Source organism: Puntigrus tetrazona, chromosome 3 (genome assembly GCF_018831695.1).
Source record: "Puntigrus tetrazona isolate hp1 chromosome 3, ASM1883169v1, whole genome shotgun sequence".
Lineage (NCBI taxonomy): Eukaryota > Metazoa > Chordata > Actinopteri > Cypriniformes > Cyprinidae > Puntigrus > Puntigrus tetrazona.
In genome coordinates this window covers 7,841,930-7,861,106 of record NC_056701.1, presented here as the reverse complement: position 1 = coordinate 7,861,106, position 19,177 = coordinate 7,841,930, and the positions used below count along the sequence as shown (strand labels likewise).

The 19,177-nt window shown below is 38.5% G+C and overlaps 1 long non-coding RNA gene and 1 pseudogene across 2 annotated transcripts; both read left to right on the top strand.

The window, feature by feature from the left end:
- The first annotated feature begins 11,045 nt into the window (after positions 1 to 11,045).
- On the top strand, positions 11,046 to 12,074 carry LOC122341275 (annotated as a pseudogene).
- Positions 12,075 to 15,061: 2,987 nt separating this feature from the next.
- Positions 15,062 to 16,758, top strand: LOC122331800. Of its 2 annotated transcripts, XR_006248289.1 has the most exons (4): positions 15,062 to 15,097; positions 16,331 to 16,461; positions 16,548 to 16,659; positions 16,746 to 16,758. It is a non-coding gene; the product is annotated as an uncharacterized LOC122331800 (long non-coding RNA). The 2 variants fall into 2 exon arrangements; XR_006248288.1 differs by lacking the exon at positions 15,062 to 15,097 and having other exon boundaries at positions 16,254 to 16,461.
- Positions 16,759 to 19,177: the final 2,419 nt, after the last annotated feature.

The window sequence follows — 19,177 nt, the reverse complement described above, 5'->3', positions numbered from 1 at the left end:
TAATTTCACATGCATGAAGTCCTCAAATCCCATCATAATAAGCTAATACAATACAATATAATATAATAGAATTTATATTAAACAAATATGTAGTATATGTGAGCCATGGACCACAGTTGACGCAAAGCCACTGGTATATTTCGTAGCTTAATATCCAAAAATGCATTTTTAGGCATATGGGCCAGAATTATATTTTTTCATAATGCCAAAAATCATAGCTTAGGTCATGTTCCACTTTGACTATAATTTATAAATGTTTTAACTTTAAATATATCAGAAACGTTGTTTTTATTTATATTGCTGGCTCGTGTTGTTTTTTGGCACCTCAGATTTCAGATTTTCAAATAGCTCTCAAGTATCTCAGACAAATATGGTATATCCTGTCAAACCATTCAGTGGAAAGCTTGTGCCAAAAAAATTAAATTTATGAAGCTTTGTTGCCCAGAACAACGTCTATTATGCAGGGACCAGAATTGCAGTATCTATCTGCGACGCTTCAAAACTATTATATGTTTTTGGAGCCTGCATTTTATTCTCTATGGATACAAAGAGGCGTTATATCGGCATTGATTAAGAATCGATAATGTAATTGCATTTTATTTTCCCGCTTGCTCGCTACGCGCAAAGCGGCTCCGGCTGAGTAGATGGCGCGAGTGCGCTGCATTTGGATAAATCATTTACATCGACTCGTATTAGAAGCAACGGGAAGAGCGAGCCGTCGGTGTAAGATGAAAACTGTGGAAACATTTCATCTGGCGTTGCTGCGTATTAATACCGTATTATCAAACGCGCATTAAGCTGAAGTCGCACGAACAGCGCTCAGTTCCATGCGATGCATCTATAAAAAAAAAAAAAAAGTTTGCGACTTTCATTTTTGATGGTTGTATGAAGATACTGGGAGATGCTGTCCACTCTCTCCTCTTTTCAGACTCAGTTAGCGTCCATCATGAGCGCTGGTGCGAACAGCTGTGTTAGAAGATAAGCAAGCTCAGTGGAGGTGGAGTGTGAAGTGTTGTGCTGTCGAAGTCTCCGCAGCCGCAGTGAGATCAGCTCTCTGAGAGGATACTGGGAATGATGGAGGTCAGCCGCGCTTGTAAACACTGAGCAAACACCCACTGAGAATTTGACATGTATCAGAAAATAACTTAGTTACACTTTTCACGCATACAGACGTAATAAAATGCAAGCATGCGCAATACTCATGCAGACAAATGCTTATTTAACACGCTCTCTCAACACGGTGCTGTGAAAGATCTGCCACCATATTTAATAAAGCCCACAGTCAAATGTATTTATTAAAGTTTACAATTTATAATGACTGTTTCAATGTATTTTGAAATGTAATTTTATTCCTGCTATGTAAATTAAATTGCTTTGCTCCACTGTCACATGGTCCTTCAGGAAATGAATATAACACTTGCTGATTTGCTGATCTAGGAAACATTTATTATTATGTGTTGAAACTGTGATTGCTTAATATATTGCGTAAACTACGATCATATCCAAATGCAAATGCTATGGGTTAGAAAGTTTTTTTTTTTTTTTTTAAAGAAAGCGTATGCTTTAATTGGAGTTTACATTGATTAACAGTGATAGAAAAGACATTTATCATGTTAAAAAAATGAATAAATTTTTCTTTTTCACAATAATAAAACTTTCCTAATATTAATGTTTCTTAATGTAGTGACTTCGCATGACTGACTTGTCGTGTGAGCGCTAAGACTGGAGAAATTATGCTGAAAAATTCAGCTTTTGCACATTACATATGGCTATACTTTCAAAGCCACATTCAAACTGAAAAGCTATTTAAAGTAAAGATTTTATCACAATAATAATTTTTTCTTCTCCCAATTAAATCACGGCCTTGAGCATAAGAGCCTTAAAAATGTTGCGCCATTTACTGAACTTTATTAATGTTACAACTTTAATTATTCCAAACTTTTGGCAGCTAATTAATAACTTTTCATTTTAATTTGATTAGTAAACGTGGTAAGAAAGGCATATGACCATTTGAACAAGTGCTAGGAGCCCAGAGAAGATCCATCAAGACCGTATGGATTCTCTTCTTTATGCAAAGAACCATATTAACTGAGTATGAAATTTCTATTTCATACAAATATAAGATATAATGTGATGTCACAATGTCAAAGGACAGTCCACAGCAGAGGTTTGAGGATTCTGCGGTGAAGCAGGAGCAGCGCAGGAAGTGGATGTTTGGATTGAGTGAGATGATGACGACAGTGAAGCGAGGTAAGTGTCATGTGTTAGAAGGTGTACGATTTAAATCACTTGGCGTTTATAAACCATTTACGATTTCGCTTTCCGCTTACACTGCTCTCACTTAACCGCCAGGAAGCCGGTGTGGCGGCCGTGGGCCTAATCAGGGATGCTCTCTCAAACTGCTTCCCCCTCTGCTTCCCCTGGCAGAGGAGGCAGAGCACGCTGGCCGCGAGATTCCACGTCAACAGCAGGAAAGTGCCCGGAAGGCGTGAGCCGAGGCACCTCGCCGAGCTTGTGTGGCAGACGCGCCCGCGGAGTTTGAGCGCGCCGGACCTCGTGAAGAACAAACAGTGGCAGCGCTTTTCAGCGAACAAAGCGCTTCGTTTGCTCCTACTGTTCGAAGGAGTTCAGGTGTTTCCAGTCATCCACGATGATACATCAGCCCGAGTCACACCCAAATGAAGCCGTGCGGTGCAGCTCTGCGGAAGGTACATTCGAAGAAAGGACACCTGTACACCCATCAAGCGCACCCTGCGGGGAAGCCGCATCAGTGTTAAGCTCTGCGAGAAAACTTCATTCAGAAATGCACTCTGGACATGCATCTGCGAAGTCACACTGGAAAGCGCCTACACTTGTACGGGGCAATGCGGGAAAGGGTTCCACGACCAAATTTAATCTTAACAAAGCCCACTTGCTCGTGCCAGGCTGCAGCGGCATTGAGTTAATGGCGAGTACGCTTCGAGTAAATGTAATTGATTTGCTCTCTTGTAGTCCGCGGATCATTAAGAAAAATGTAATGATCACGTGGCGTCAGATCAGCATTAAAAAACCATGTAGAACACTTGTTAAATTTTGTTTATTTATTGCATTAAATGCAGGAGTATTTATATGGATTATGCAAAAGTAAAATAACTTTTGTGGGTGGGACTTCTTTATATTTATCCACTATTCCCAAAAGGCAGTATTTAATAAATTAAATTAATAAAATACACTCTTGTTTTTCATGCTATATTATATATATATATATATATATATATATATATATATATATATATATATTTATATATATATATATATATATATTAATGTATATATATATATATATATATATATGTGTGTGTATATATATATATGTGTATATATGTATATATATATATATGTACTGTGTATTGTGTGTGTATACACACACACACACACACACACACACACCTATATATATATATATATATATATACATATATATATATATCTTTCTATATATACATATATATATATATATTACCTGAGTGAGTATTCAGAATAGTTGCTTTTTTTCTCATTGTTTTCTACACAGTATTTTTACGGTAAATTCGTCCCACCAGTTCCTTTCAGCCAAACGCTATTTATGGTTCTCTAGAGAAGATTGCTTACCGAATATAGGGACGGCGACTGGCCAAAGCAGCTATATTAGAAACACACCAGGCCTACGTTTTTCTCTTAGACATCTCAAGGCAAACCACAGGCGACAGACATCATGAACGCAGCTGATTTACCGGGCACGGCTGGCATCCATAATGTGAAATTATGGCGAGGACCGCTAATACGCTGAAATAAACAAACTTTTCGAGAAATTCTTTATGCTGCTGCGGTTAGAAATTTCGCGGCGATTCGAAGCGAAAACAGATCCCCTACCAAATGAATGCCGGCATTTCCTGGAGAAGGAACTTCCAGTTCGCGCGGAAAACCGCCGGGAAGGTGAACGGGATAGAGAAGCTGCATTCAGCCATCCGGGACTTACAGGTGATTTATAAGGCGCGTGTTGCAGCTGCGCGGATGTCACCTGAGATTAAACGCAGCGGTGAACGGTCACGCCAGGGATGTGCGAGCTAATTAAAAAGCCGAGGCGCTGGTCGACCAGAAGCTGCGTGTTCGTATCTCACTGAGGATAACGTCAGTGCCCTTGACTAGCTTGTGCGACAATGTGCTGGTAGATTGCGCTCCATGGATAATGTAGTTTTTGAGTAAGAGGTCGTTTGTATGAAACGGCGTCTGTTCCGCGAGTTCTAGCTGCGGATTCGCTTTATTTCGTAAATGTTAACGCAAAGATAACTTTGATAATAGCTCCGGTTTCGGTGTCCGTGTTGAAGTCACCATGCCTACACAGAAAAAAATAAACAGAAAAGGGCGTTGCGTTCTCTGCAATGATTATTTTGAAGGATTTGTTTACATGAAGAAAAATCTTTTCTTTTAATCTACTGGTATATAAACATATTTTTGGATCGGTATAGGTGAAATAGACCCAGAACCTAATAAACAGTTCTGTTACCCATGACTAAATACTGTATGGAATAATTTGCTTCTAAATGTGTTTTGTAAATTTAGACATCAGTGTTCTCATTGGACCTGTATCGCCATGGTTCAGTGGTAATTTGCAGTCTGAAAACTGTCAAGTTCTTTGGGTGATGCAGTTAATCTAATGAAATACCATTTTGAACTGAGACATAATGTTTTAAAATATTATGTGACAAGATTTTATATGATGTGCAGAAAGTGGAGATGATACTGCACACAATTGCATTTTTATTTATAAAACTACAGTAATGCAGCGTTTTGACTTTTGTATTTCAAAACTATAATTGAATTTTGGGTATAAAACCTTTCAGATGAACATGTCAACATGAAAACTTTGTGAAAATGTGTTTTTGTAGGAGTGGTTCTTCAATAATGCCACCCTGTATTTCAAAACAGACACCGAACGGCAGCCATCGATAACGTCTTTGGTAGGAATGGTGCATGAGTCTCTGGGACACGAGAGTCAAATGCTGAGTCAGAAGGACGGCACCTGGTGACTCTTCAGTCAACTGAAGGTTTGTCTCGCATACTGCGTACGTTTTTCAAGTACAACATTTTTGCTTAAAAAGCTTACTAGCATATATCAAATCCCAGTGAATTCAGGCAATAAATTTGCTGGATGAAAAACCGAATGTGATTATGATAAATGAGGAGATGTTTGAAGAATGGCAGTGGCAACTGGAGGAAAAGTAAACACGAGACAATGTGCAGCCGAGAGGATTGTGGAGAAGGTTAGAGCAGCCAACATTGGCGATGGTTCACCCCAGTTTTCTTCAGCTTAGAATGAGAAGTAGGAACTTAGCTGAAACGTGAATGCGTTGGGTGGAAATCCAATAAGCGAAATGGTTTATCTGCGTAAAACATTATTGGCGTTATTACATAACGATTTACAGTCTCAGACGATGGTTATATTCACAAACAAATTGATGTTTTGAAACCATCTGCTATGGACTTAACAGTGACGACTCAAAAAATGAGACCAAATACAGGTGCGCCATGATCTAGGATGCTGGTTTTGCTTGGTCACTGAACTGATGATTCGGCCTCAAGCCGAACATCGGCGAACCAGGTGATGAAGCGTGTGTGTGTAATTGAAACATGAGCGAATCAATTATTTGAACTGGGTTAAAATAGACTATCTAAAAGAATAATCTGAAGAAAGAATCAGACCTCTCTATAAGCACAAGGAGTAGTATGTTTATGTAAAGATATTTACGTTTTCTTACTGGAGTCATTGTTTTGCTTCATAAGACCTTAATATATTATATGAAAACGACAGGCCTGCATTTTTGTTTCCTCATATCCTTTTTGTGCATTTTTATGCATCACAAAAGAATATTGTTTCAGCTTAAAACCTTTTTGGTATTCCTACTGAAGCATTCTGCTTTTTAGATGGGCTGAGAGACATTTTAAATTTTAAATTTGTATGCATTTTATTTATTATACAGGACCTCATGTGACGGTGATGAGAGTGTGTAACCCAGACTCTGAAGATTTTATCACGTACCAGTACACCTTCAGATGAACCAGACCGATCAAGATGTACCCAGACAGCAGCTGAAGAGCAAGCTCTCAGTCAGGCTCCACGAGACCTTGTAGCAAGGCGGAGCCTGAGCCAGCAGCGTGGTTTATTCGACAACCTAGTTTCAAGAATGTGCACCAGGCGATTCAAGTGCATGTGTTCTGTGATAAAACCTTTGGGCCTCACAGCTACATGGCCAGAGACACGTAAGCCTCGGAGAAAAACCCTACATCTGTACCGTTTGCAGCAAGCGGTTCGCTCAGAAAAACGTGTCTCACAACCACGGCGCACTCATTCCCGAGGAGGCTAATGCGCGTGCATGATGCGGAAGAGCTTTCTCAAATCCTCTGACGTACACCTCCGAAGCCACGGAGAAAAGCCATATAGCTACTTTCGCTCTGGTAAAAATATACCCTTCAAATAGCCGACCTTTCCCGGTGTTCAGCGAGAATAAACAGCTACTGTCTTCGCTATAGTTTGGTAATAAAAGTGCTGAATATCTTCTCTTATCTGTTGTTATAAACAAATGTAAAGTCACGGTTGCAAGAAAAATGCTGATGAGAATCCTTTGTTTACGTGCAATATAGTGACTATAAATACATGTGCTCGCAACACTAAACAGTGGTCCTAGCCTGGTGATTACAGGCAATATGTTATGGTATAAACACTCGATGTGTTTTTAACGTGTGTAGGTTCCTCATACTTTGAAAGACTATGGATTTGTTCCAGCTGCTGTTTATATCATCCGTTGGTAACAACATTTTGCTTTTACGTTTGCCTCCTCAAACATTTCACTGCACCATTGTTTTATCTATTTATGGTTTCTAAATAAACCTAATTCGTTTCTTTGCATCAGTGGGTGTTTTTGACTCGAACAGACCGCCGAATGGTGACTGTATTATAATGTTAACATTAAATATTCTATTCTCATACGCAGATCTGCGCTGTAATTCCATCAGTTGGATATGGTTTAAACTACGTTTTGAACTATTTTCAAATTCTTTTTATCAAAACAGGTTCTCGACAGGATAACCAAACAGGCGCATGAACTCTAATCAATTTATTCAAATTCTTGCCCAGTTACAAGGTCCTTGTTGCAGTGTATTATGTATATCACCTAACTACACATATGCGGTTAGGTTTTGGCAAACTTACCTTATACCTCATTTATTGTTAGTAAGTTAACACATGCAGAGGGCACCAAAATAGAGATAGACAACAATGGATCCAATGATTGGTTTGTGGCCCAGCAGAAGGTGGGCATATAATTAATAACATGACACCTGTAATCATAAATTAAATTGGAAATCTCTTTCCCGATGTAGTGGGAGGCCCACAAGGGGTTTTGTTCAGGAGCAGACAAACATTACTCGAATTAGAAGCCGAGACTGACGTCTTCCGGGTCAGACCATCGAACAAAAAACATCTACACGGTGGTTTTACGGTAATTTGTCCATGATTCTTTTCTGCCAAACGCTATGCTTTGTTTCTATCTTCATAAGCACCAAAAGGCGGCTCCAACGCCATTGTTTACATTTACGAGGCGCACGTAAACATCTGCATTGAGACAGCGCTAGAGCTGCCGGAGTCAAAGGGCGACCTTTACATCTTTAAAGTGTCCCGTTAAAAGATGGACACCGCAGACCAGCGCGATGTTTCAGGCGCAGTTAACCGTCTGTCGTGGGCGCTTAGCGAAAACGGCTGGCATGCAAATAAATAAACTTTTCGAGGAGAACGCGTCTCTTCTGCGCTTGGAGGTTACGCAGTGCACGAGCGAAAACGAGTGCCTGAAAAGAAATGCAGTTTTCTGGAGAATGAACTTAGGTGTGTGGAAAAAGCGCTGGGAGGTGAAACCAGGACAGAAACTCCGTCGAAGTCACTCTGGAAGCGCAGGTAATATCTTGCACTGATCGTCGTGCGTGGGGAAATACACGCAGTGTTGCAAATGCAAAAAAGTGACTGATTTTCAAGTCCAGAAGCGGTCTAACTTGCCTTACCAGTGCCGCATGTTCAGCAGATGCTGGCCATCGTCCCGCAATCGACAACGTCTTTGGCAGGAATGGTGCATGAACACTCTGGAGACACGAGGAGGCACATGTTGGAGAGCAGGAGGACACGCATCTGGGCTCTCAGTCATCACCACAGGAAGGTTGGTCTCCTGCACTGCTGTGTTATGCATGCAGAGTTCAAGAAAACAATGTCAGTGTTATTTTCGACCCTTTGGCCAGTAAACTTGCTTGAAAGAGGAACCAGACACGATCATGAATCAAGGAGGCATTTGAAGGTGCTCTTCTGGGATCGCGGAAGACCAAGATAATCAGTGCGCAAATTGTGCTATTAACTAGAATCACCTCGCGCCGAGTATGATCCAGTACAATATGCATTGTAGGACTTCCTTTGGAGCTGACTTAAGTGCGTTACATTTTCACAGTATTTTGATTTGTTTGCACAATCAGCTCCCAGATTTATCTGGATAGTTTTATCTCAATAAATGTGCCTATACAGCTATCTAACAAACCATATATCAATGAAAAAACGAATGTATAAGTCTCAATTTCCAAAAAATTGTTACACTGGATGTGCATTACCATGTAAGCGGTAATGAATAGCATTATGATTAATAAATTACAGTACCATTATAAAACTCTGCTGTTGTAGATAATAGTTAAACACACAAGCATAACACTTTTGTTTTATAAATATACAGAATAAATTTAATATATGCAATGACTAGCACACAAATAGCTAAAATCATACCAATATGTAATACCAAAATAAGAAATTAGCATGATAATAGATCATGAAAATAAAACAAATATACAAGTTACAGGTGATGCGTGTGAATAGAAAATATAGATCAATGATGGTTAAATGTGACCTTATTATTAACTGTGAATTGCACGTTTGTTTATTAAGTCATATTGTTGAAACTTCTTCACTGTTGTATGTGATCTGGCCAACCCCATGCAGGAAAGCATGATCAGAGAAATCAAAAATCACTCCCAGAGTTGGACTAAACAAGCTTCAGGGTAATGATTGATTATGCTCGTTAGTGTGGTGAGTGTGGAAGACGGAGGCCTTTCCTAATAAGTGTCAGTGTCTTTAAGAACTTTCTGGAGCCAATACAATTTAGCTTTATAAAACATTCAAACAAAGAAAGTGAAACCAGCTTATGGCTGAAATAAGTTACACCGTTACTGAGGTGTTGCTGTTTCTGTGCTTCACTTTAGTGACACTTTAAAAAAAAAAATCAGGGAGCTCGCTTTTAGAGAGCAGCCCGTCGCAATTCACTGAATTGAGAAAGTGTGACAGATGTGTGGCCTTTGAAACGCATTTCTTTCCAGAGTGCCTTCATACGACAGTAGTGGTCGGACAGACTTTTTGTTTTTAAAAACCAAAACTCTCTGCAGGTTTTGATAATTAACCTTCCTTAAATTCATCTAAGGGTATAAGGTGGATTAGGGCTGCAGGATTATGTGTGACAAATCACTTGTGATTTATTAATTATAGTGAACACAATTTGCAGTGAATGATGCTTATACCATTATTATTTTGAAACCGACATCATGTCTTACATTTATCACCATGAAACTCCAGCCATTTCAAACATTTCAACTGGAAAGCATGTTTTTCTATATACAGCAGTTCATTGGACTGGTTTCTTCTTGAAAATTATATATATATACATATATGTATGTATATATGTATGTATGTATGTATATATATATATATATATATATATATGTATGTGTGTGTCTATATAATGTATATGTATATGTGTGTATATATATATATATATATATATATATATATATATATATATATATATATATATATATATATATATATATATATGTATATATATGTATATATATGTAATATTTATATGTATTTTTTTGCATTTGTATTATAGCTAAAATATAAATAAAAGAATGGAAAAGCAAAAAACAACAACACTTTTTTAGTAATATCATATGTGGACTTTATTATTGCCTTTTCAAATTATTCTGATTAATTATTATGATTAGAAATTTGCTTAATTGTGCAGAATTAGAGGTGTAATGTCACAGGAGTTTTGTGCTTTTTGAATGTAAATGGCAAATCCTACCCCATTTACAGCATTAAGATACCATGGGTGATCAATCATAAGTGGTCAGTGCTAAATAAAGGGAGTCAACTGGGTGTCACGATATGTTTGGATTACTATAATTTGTCAAGATGTATTCTGTACCGTAAAGAATACCATAAAAATCACCGTGCACACTAAAATGAGGCTTTAAACCTATATCTGTGCTTTGCTTATTATTACATGTGCTGTAAACATATTCAAATACATGTAAATTATGAATATGTACTTTCTGCCCACATGTCTTGAATTTGTAATCAGTTTAAATTTCATTAAATGAATAATGCAGTGAAGACACATTCTACAAATGCGCACAAAAATGTATTTCCCAAATTCATGACAAATCATGGAACTATCAAGAAACCATAAATACCACAAAAACCTTCTCTGGGTGGTGCCTGTGAATGTGTTAGATGAAATTTTGCTCATTGATATTTTATAGCAATGATAGCCATAGGTCTGTCAATCTGGTTGTGTGTAAAAAAAGAAGTGTTAAATGGGATTTAAGGATGCCCACAGGTGGCATTTCTAAAGAATCTTATTGCCATGCTCTGTGCAACAGTGTCATGTGAGATGAAAGAGTGTGCAAGTCATATAAGATAACAGTGTGTTTTATGCAAAATAACTAACCTTGGGAACAGGGTCGCTCATTTTAGTATACTAGATTCATTCATCAGTAGATTATGATCAGATTCATGGCACTTTCTTTTGTGAATTTGTTTTGATAAATGGCTACAAAGCACTCTGCCATATTTGCTCTGTCTCTTTTAGTTTCCCTCCTAAGAATCCAATGGTCTGCGGATGGAACATCTAACGAGATGACGTTCACTCCTTTATCATCATGAAATTCCAGAACAGTCCTTTATTCCTCATTCATCAAATCCAGCTGGGTCAAGTTTCAGGTTCCCTGGAACCGCATGCCAGCAACACCGCTCAGGCCACGTCCACTGGAGAAGAGCTCGACCAGGACCGAGAAGGGAGTTTGTTAGGCTCGTAGTGGCAATATGCAAGCCCACTGTCCCGGAGGAGCAAACTTAACAGCAAGCATGCCAGAGAAGTAGCCACGAAATATAAGTGTCTACATATCCCCTGACAACCAGACATTTCTGAGGAAAGGGGAGAGCAGCTGGGAAGCTTGGCTTCAATTTGCTTGCAAAAGACAGCTAAAGCTAGGGTGGAGTTTCATGTGAATAGAGATGTTATGGAACTGACACGGGTTAAATCGACCTAGAAGATGCATCATCGAAAAGGCCTGGACAACAGGACAACTACATAAGGACAAAGATGCGATGTAAAGTGGACGATTCTGCGGATGCATCAATTGTAAACTGCAGTCTTCCATCTAGAAGGTGTGAGGCCCGGCAAGAATCTTGAAATGAAGAGGAAGGTTCGCGGCAGAGATTTTCGGTCTGCGGGACCAGAAAGCTGCCGGGGATTGTGCAACGTAGATGACTTAATGCTGCAGGCTGTCATGTTTACCAGCGCCACATGATCCAACTCATGCCCCACTCCCTACCATCAGTGAGATTAGGGGCACTGTGCGTTCCTGTTCACCGAGGAGAGACTCTGCAGGCTAAGCAAAATCCCTGACTGGGATTGACATCAGAAACGCTTTATGAAACTCTTCTTCTCGTTAAATCCAAGAGAATACTGAACCTATTTAGAAGCAGACAGAGACTGAGAAGTGGAGACGGAGAGATCCCAGAGCATGCTGAAGCGAGATCGAAGCGGCGTAATGCAACCGACAATAACAGGATAGCCATGTCAGCCATCCTGTTGATGATGAAATAGCACAAGGAAAGGACAACGCTGTATTTCATCTTGCAGATGTCAGTAACTGAAATATTACAGTTCTACTCGGGGAGTTGGTTGTGAAGCAAATGTTTGTATGTTCTGCTTTTAAGGAAAACTCTACTAAGGCGTCCGCGAAAATGAAATCAGCTTACCATGCGCGCTTGGCTCATCATGCTCGATAAGACATGCTATATTACAAAGCAGGTTTTTTTATTTGGGCGTATAATTATAGTCATTTTCATATTTCCAGGTGAGCGTTGCTGGCTTCTTCAAGTGGTTTGTCAGTATTGAAGAGCAGAGTAACACATTCTATAGGCGACCAGCTGGACTTTGCAGCAGCATTGTCTGTGTTCTTTGGGTGCTTCTATGCTTTCTAATATCGAGGTATGAGGAGTCAGCCAGTGCCACCCTGGAGCTTATTCAGAGGTGAGTGTTGAGGACATTTGTCCTGTTTGGCTTTTCTTTTCGGTATGTCTTCTTTTCTTTTGATATTTGACTTTTGGTCTCTTTTGTATCCAGAAATACTGTGTTTATTCACCTTTGAAGCATCCCTAGGCGTATGTGACTTTCTTTCAAATTAATCCAGTCGAATTATATTAAAAATCGTCCTAGCCCCACCAAGCCTGGGACTAAGTGGGTGTTTGTTGTCAATGAAAGCGTGAAAGAAAGTGCGTGCATACATAATAAAATGAATGTTGAGGATTTCGATACAAGCCAAAGGAGATATTGTTTTTCTTTGTTAAAGCAAGCTTTGCTTCTACATTCTCCAGAGTTGAGTGCACACAAGCGTATACATCCTACGATATCCTCTTGAGCGTCTTCTGTCAGTAGAAGTGCAAAAAAATGTTTACTTAATTTGAAATATGGATATTTTATCTTACAAAAAGCACATGGATTCGCTACAGGAGTTCTTTTATTCACTCCATGGAGCCGCTTGAGGAAGATTTTGGATGTGCATACTTTATTTCATGTCTTCTTGAACGACAAGTTTATAAATATAATTCTGATTGGATTCATCTAAAAGAATAAGAAGGTCACGTACACCTAGGATGCTTGAAGGTAAGTAAAACACAGGCTTATTTTCATTTTTGGGTGAACTATCTTTAAACTTACATAAGTAAAATAGTTTGTGGATGCAATTTCTTGTAACGGTATACCCTTTGCACAGATTTTTTTTTTTGCCAGTGAATGAGACATGAAGTAATCTGACAGCAGGAGTAATAAAATCCATTTTACCCGCCATCTATAATCATGCGCTGGTTAGCTTCTGGTTTGCCTGTGCACGGTTATGTTTTGTTGGAGGTATGGCTTTGGAGAGTGACTGACATAGTTGTAAGACTTGCAAAACTGATATTTTGTTTAAAAAATGTATCTACTGTTCTTTAGGTTCTTTCGTGAGGATTAATCCCGAGGGCACTAAATGTACCTCAAAATCAGGCACAAGTCGAAGGACGGGTTCGGCTGTTCAAAGGAAACCCCAAAACTTTAATACCCGTGTGGCTACATTTATGCAGAGGCTTTCAGAATTTGAGTGGAAAACAACAAGTTAAGTAAGTGCGAGTTTTAAAGTTGAAAAAATCTTTTGTATAGAATTAAGCGCAACTTTCTTTCGTTATTAAAGGTATGTAACATGTTAATTACTGTAATTACCGTAATAAGTTATACAGGGTTTTCTGAAAGTAAAGAGCTGACATTTAATCAGGTTTTTCATGTGTTTCAGAATTGCCTTCATCCCGGCCTTGCTCTGAAAACTACTGCTACTATGATGGGTTACTACTTAAGTGACAGGTTTTTGTTTGTTTGTTTGTTTTTTTACATTGTTAGACTTTCTTTTTATATCTTGTTATTACTTGTTCTGCTCTTTTTTGAATGTTGCTGGAATGTTTGTATTATAAATATTTTATTACGTTTAAGTCATTCATGCAACAATAAAAAAAAATGTATTAACTAATGCGTGTTTATTTTATTTATTTATTTTCTGGAATAATATGATTAGAGTGATACAATAACGTTGCTGGTACTACTTACTTTATACAATAGCTACAAGTAGATTTTTGTATTGTTTAATGCAAATATGTAATTAAAAAGTACTGTAAATTCAATAACCTGCTGGTAAAAATGCAAAAGTATTAACAGAGTAATTTTAAATTGCCTAAAACAAATAAAAGTACAGATACATCCCGAAAAAAATGGTGTTTATAGTGAAGATGTTTTGCACATCCTATTCTGAAATCCATTTTTTTTCATTCATAATGTTGAGTTTCAACACTTTCTGTACCACAGAACATGATAAAGCTATGCTTACACCATAGATCACTAGTACGGCTGGTTAAGGAAGCGTGATATTTCCTAAAACTTGTTTGACAGATGATAAATACATTGGGGGGGAAACAGATTTTTATAAAGGGACTCTTGTCGGACATGTCTAAGAGAGTACAGATGGGCTGGTTTTATATGGGCTAGAAAGTACAGAACTCACAGGCAAGCTAAAAATCCATTTGGAATGTAATCGGAATCCAATGTAAAATTCCAATCGGAACACTAGAACAAACAAGAACAGGACTTCCATAGTAACAGTTGCCAAGGCCGGAACCGTTTTGGAAGCGACCGATAAAGAAATCTAATTCATGCGGGCTCTCTATACGGTGGTATACGGTAATTCATCCCATGATCCTGTTCTCCAAAATGCTAGATATGCTATGATTCTATATTCAGAAATATAGCCAATACAGTGCCGTTGCATGTTGAGAATATAAAAGCGGCTCGAGGCAGAGACTCTAGCGTTGACGGCGAAGGACGGGCGTTTACGATATACATCCCCCATAAATGGTCCCGTGAGCGACGGACATCATGAATACTGGGGGATTTTCAGACGCAGCTAACATCCATAATGGAAATGCTGGCAAAAAACAGCCGTTGTGGAAATAGGTAAACTTTTCGAGGAGAATTCTCTGCTGCTGCGGTTAGAGATTTCACGCTGTACAAACGAAAACGAATCCCTGAAAAGAAATGCCATTTTCTGGAGAATGAACTTAGGTGTGCGCGGAAAAGCGCTGGGAAGATGAACAGGACAGAAGCTCAATTCAACCATCCGGGACTTACAGGTGATTTCTTATCGTGCACAATAAATGAATTTTCGTTTGGATTTATGCTGTAGGTTTAAAGCCTGCAGAGGGCGGTCCTTGTATCATCTTTGTGCCCTTGAATAAGACTTTAACCTTACTCCAGGTGCACTATTTCTGCGATAAATAGTTCATTTTGACGATTCATTCACCATAATGTATTCATTCAGCGACCCTTCGTTTAGATTACAACAGTAGGTGTTGACAAGTGACTGGCTTTGTCTGTTTGTGATGACCACGAGCGAGTCAAGAATCAATCACTCATTCACTGACTCGCTTTAAACCCACCGAGCGCAAACAGTCTCGTTCAGGCTATTAAAATATGTACGTACATATCTATTGAAAACTGAACAGTTCTTCTACCTGCCCTTGTTGTGTCAGTATATCAAACAAGTTCATTCAGTTCGTTCACCAACAAGATATTTAGTTCATTCACCTCGTTCGCAAACAAAATGGTTCTGTTCATTACTAGACTAAATTCAGACGCTTGTTCGTCAGCTACTCAGAGCTACTTTGTTTTTGTATTATTATTATTATTATTATTTTGTTTTTGTCTATGTAGAGGACATTGTACATCTTTCTGGAAATATGATAATATGTGTAATTATCATTTCAATCTGACTTCAAATGTCATAAATCGATATCTCAGGAAAAATGTTTTGATGTTTTAAATTAAAATACAACTTCCTCTTATGAAAAAGGACATCATTTAATACTATTACACAGTGGAGGACACAAGGACTAAATGCATGTTAATTATATATTTTTGAGACAACAATTAAATGGAAAATAAGTTACATGTCAGTATTTTTTTAATTATTATAAAATCCGCCAATTATTACTCCCATTATTACACACGCTGTCCCAGCAGCACATTAATATGCAAATTAGAATATAGATAACACAGTTTAATGAAATTAATGGGAAAATTTAACACATATTGCAAAAGCCAATTAGATGAAGTCATTTTGTTATGCCATATCTTTTATAACATAGTTGAAAATCATCAGGCCCACTTTTCTGTTCTCAGTTTAGCACCAACCCTGATCGAACACCTAAATAAGCTAATCGAAGTCTGCAGGATTACTAGAAAGTTACAAGCAGAAGTGTTGATATGTATATGCAAGCTAAAAAAACTAATTTGCTTACCCAGTGTATGCCTTTCTTGCATTCTTGCGTTATAATGTAACCAAAAAAACAAGGCATGTCTTACAGAAGCCGGACGTCGCCCTGCAATCGACAACGTCTTCGGTAAGGAATGGTGCATGAACCTCTGGAGACACGAGGAGTCACATGTCGGAGAGCAGGAGGACACGCATCTGGACTCTTCAGCCATTGTAGAAGAGGTTAGTCTCACATACTGCAGTTGATACACATCAATCAAAGTCAGAACAGAGTTACCTAGTTTCTCCTTTTGCTTCTCGTCCTTCAGCCAGTAGATTTACTAGACGACGAACCAGATATGATCATGATCAAAGAGGAGACATTTGAAGACTGCTCTGCGAAAAATAACACGGAGGAAGTTGAAAATTCCAGTTTGAGAGGTTTGCGGAGAGAGAGAACTTTATAACACTTGCTATAACACTCGTTATCATATTTACACGCTCTTGTGTCATTTATTGATTTACAGGACCTTCAGCGACGGTGATGAAAGATGCGTCGCCCAGAGCTCTGAAGATTTTATCACGTACACGGTACCTTCAGATGACCCAGTCCAGTCCAGCGCATACAGCAGAGCGCCAGCTGAAGAGCAAGCTCGATGGAGCGATCTCTACGCACGGAGAAAGCACAACAGAGCAAACGTTCCTCAGCCCACACAACCACGCAAGTACTCAAGAGGAGAAAAGGTTCGAGTGCGTCTTCTGTCGGAGAACCTTCAACAAACTAACCTACCTGAAAGCGCACATGCGGACGCACTCCGGAGAAAAACCTTTCGTCTGCACGGTTTGCGGCAAAAGGTTCGCTCAAAAAACGTACCTCCGGATACACCAGCGCACTCATTCCGGGGAGAGGCCGTACTCGTGCATGGAGTGCGGAAAGAGCTTTGCTCAGAAGAGCTCTCTAAACGTACACCTCCGAAGCCACACTGGAGAAAAACCATATAGCTGCTCAGAGTGTGGCAAAAGCTACGCGTACAAACAGGGTTTCAATACACACCAGTGCTTCCGGTTAAACTAGCAGTGCATACCGAAGTGAACCATTATTTAATCGCATCTGTATCGAAGTGTGCATTACTCTGCAATATGAATCAAAATGTTCCTTCACAGAAACGTATGTCCTTCAACAGTGTTTGGATACGTGTTATAGTCACCTGTGCATTGACTTCACCTTCATTTAGGACCATCTAGATGTGTATTCATTTGAACGGAGGGATAAATAAACATGCTTTAATAAACTTGACATAAAGTAAGTGAAATCATGCAAACCACTTTTTATTCAGCATGGTTGAAAATACACGGAGTAACTGTTGTTTGCTTACATGCAATCTAGTTGACATCTGAACTTGAACAACTCAAACTTCTAGAAGCACTGTACATACTACATACTACTGAAATTACAGCTTCCGTAAAGATCAAGTAGTGTTATCAGTTTTACACTAATGGCCCGAAACTGATTATTGAAGATTATCCCCCGGTTTCATGGATAAGGCTCAAGCCTAGTCCTAGGCTAAATGTAAATCTTAGCTGTTTCAGCTGAAAGAAACTTGCACTGACTGGTCTTAAAACGTGTCAGTGCCTTTGTTTTTCTTAAGATGCACGTCAGAAATGCTTTTTCTAAGGCATGTTTATAAAAATTACTTAAATGTCCTAATTTAGACTAAGCCCTGTCTATGAAACCAAGCCTATGATAATATTTGGAAAAAAAACCCCCAAAAACGGGAACTTCACAAATAAAAATATTAAGGCCTAAAGCCTTGGTGGTGATTGTGGTGGTGTTTCATATGTAGACTATATATATATGTATATATATATATATATATATATATATATATATATATATATATATATATATATATATATATATAGGTTTTATCCAGATATATCCAAGACCATATCCATTAAAAAGTAAATTTGTTTGCATTTATTTGATCAAAAATACAGTAAAAACATGAATGTTCTGAAATATCATTACAATTTAGAATAACTCTATTTTATTTCTGATGCAAAGCTGAATTTTCAGACTTTAGTCATCAGTGTCACGATTTTTCAGGAAATCATTCTGATTTACATTTTAAGAAATGTTTCTTAATATCAGTGTTGAAAACCTTTTGCCGCACAACATTTTCATTAAAAAAAAAATCACGTGGAAACCGAGGGCTGAAAATTCATCTTTGCCATCACGGAAATAAATTATTTTTTAATATATGGGAATATGGAAGCTAAATGGATATGGAGCTCAGACATTGTTACCTGTAATAATATTTCACAATATTAGTCATTTTCCTCAAATTTATGCAGCCTTGGTGAGCAGAAGAAACTTGTTTTAAAACATTTAAGAGTTTAGCCCAGATGTCAACAACCACCATAAAAGGCCGTGCCTTTGGTTTACCAGAAGAAACAAATTAGTTAGTGGGACAAAAACTACATTACAGAGTAATACACAGCCATACCTGACTATATATTTCTGCTACGATCTACAGCATTACACACAGAGACATTCTTTTAAGGTGCTTCAACCTCACATTTCCACCGTCGTATTTCACTTTTAACAGCTACTGCAATCTCACGTCGAGAAATAACAAAAACGTGCGCTACATAAAGCTGTGATTTATATCACGGTGACTTTTCCTTGGTTTCCTCCTGACAGGTTTAGCCGTTCTGTCGTGGACAATGAGGTGTTGTTTGAGGTGACTTGCTGGGTGAAACCCTTTCCATGGAGTTATACAAGTAAAGGCCGTTCTCCTCTGTGGATGCGTTCGTGATTACACAGGCTAACTTTCTGGGTGAAACTCCTTCCACAGGTGGCACAGCTAAAAGGCCTTTCTCCTCTGTGGATGCGTTCAGTGAGCTTGTAAATTTCCTTTCTGCGAGAAGCCTTTTCGCAAAACTGCATTTATTGGGT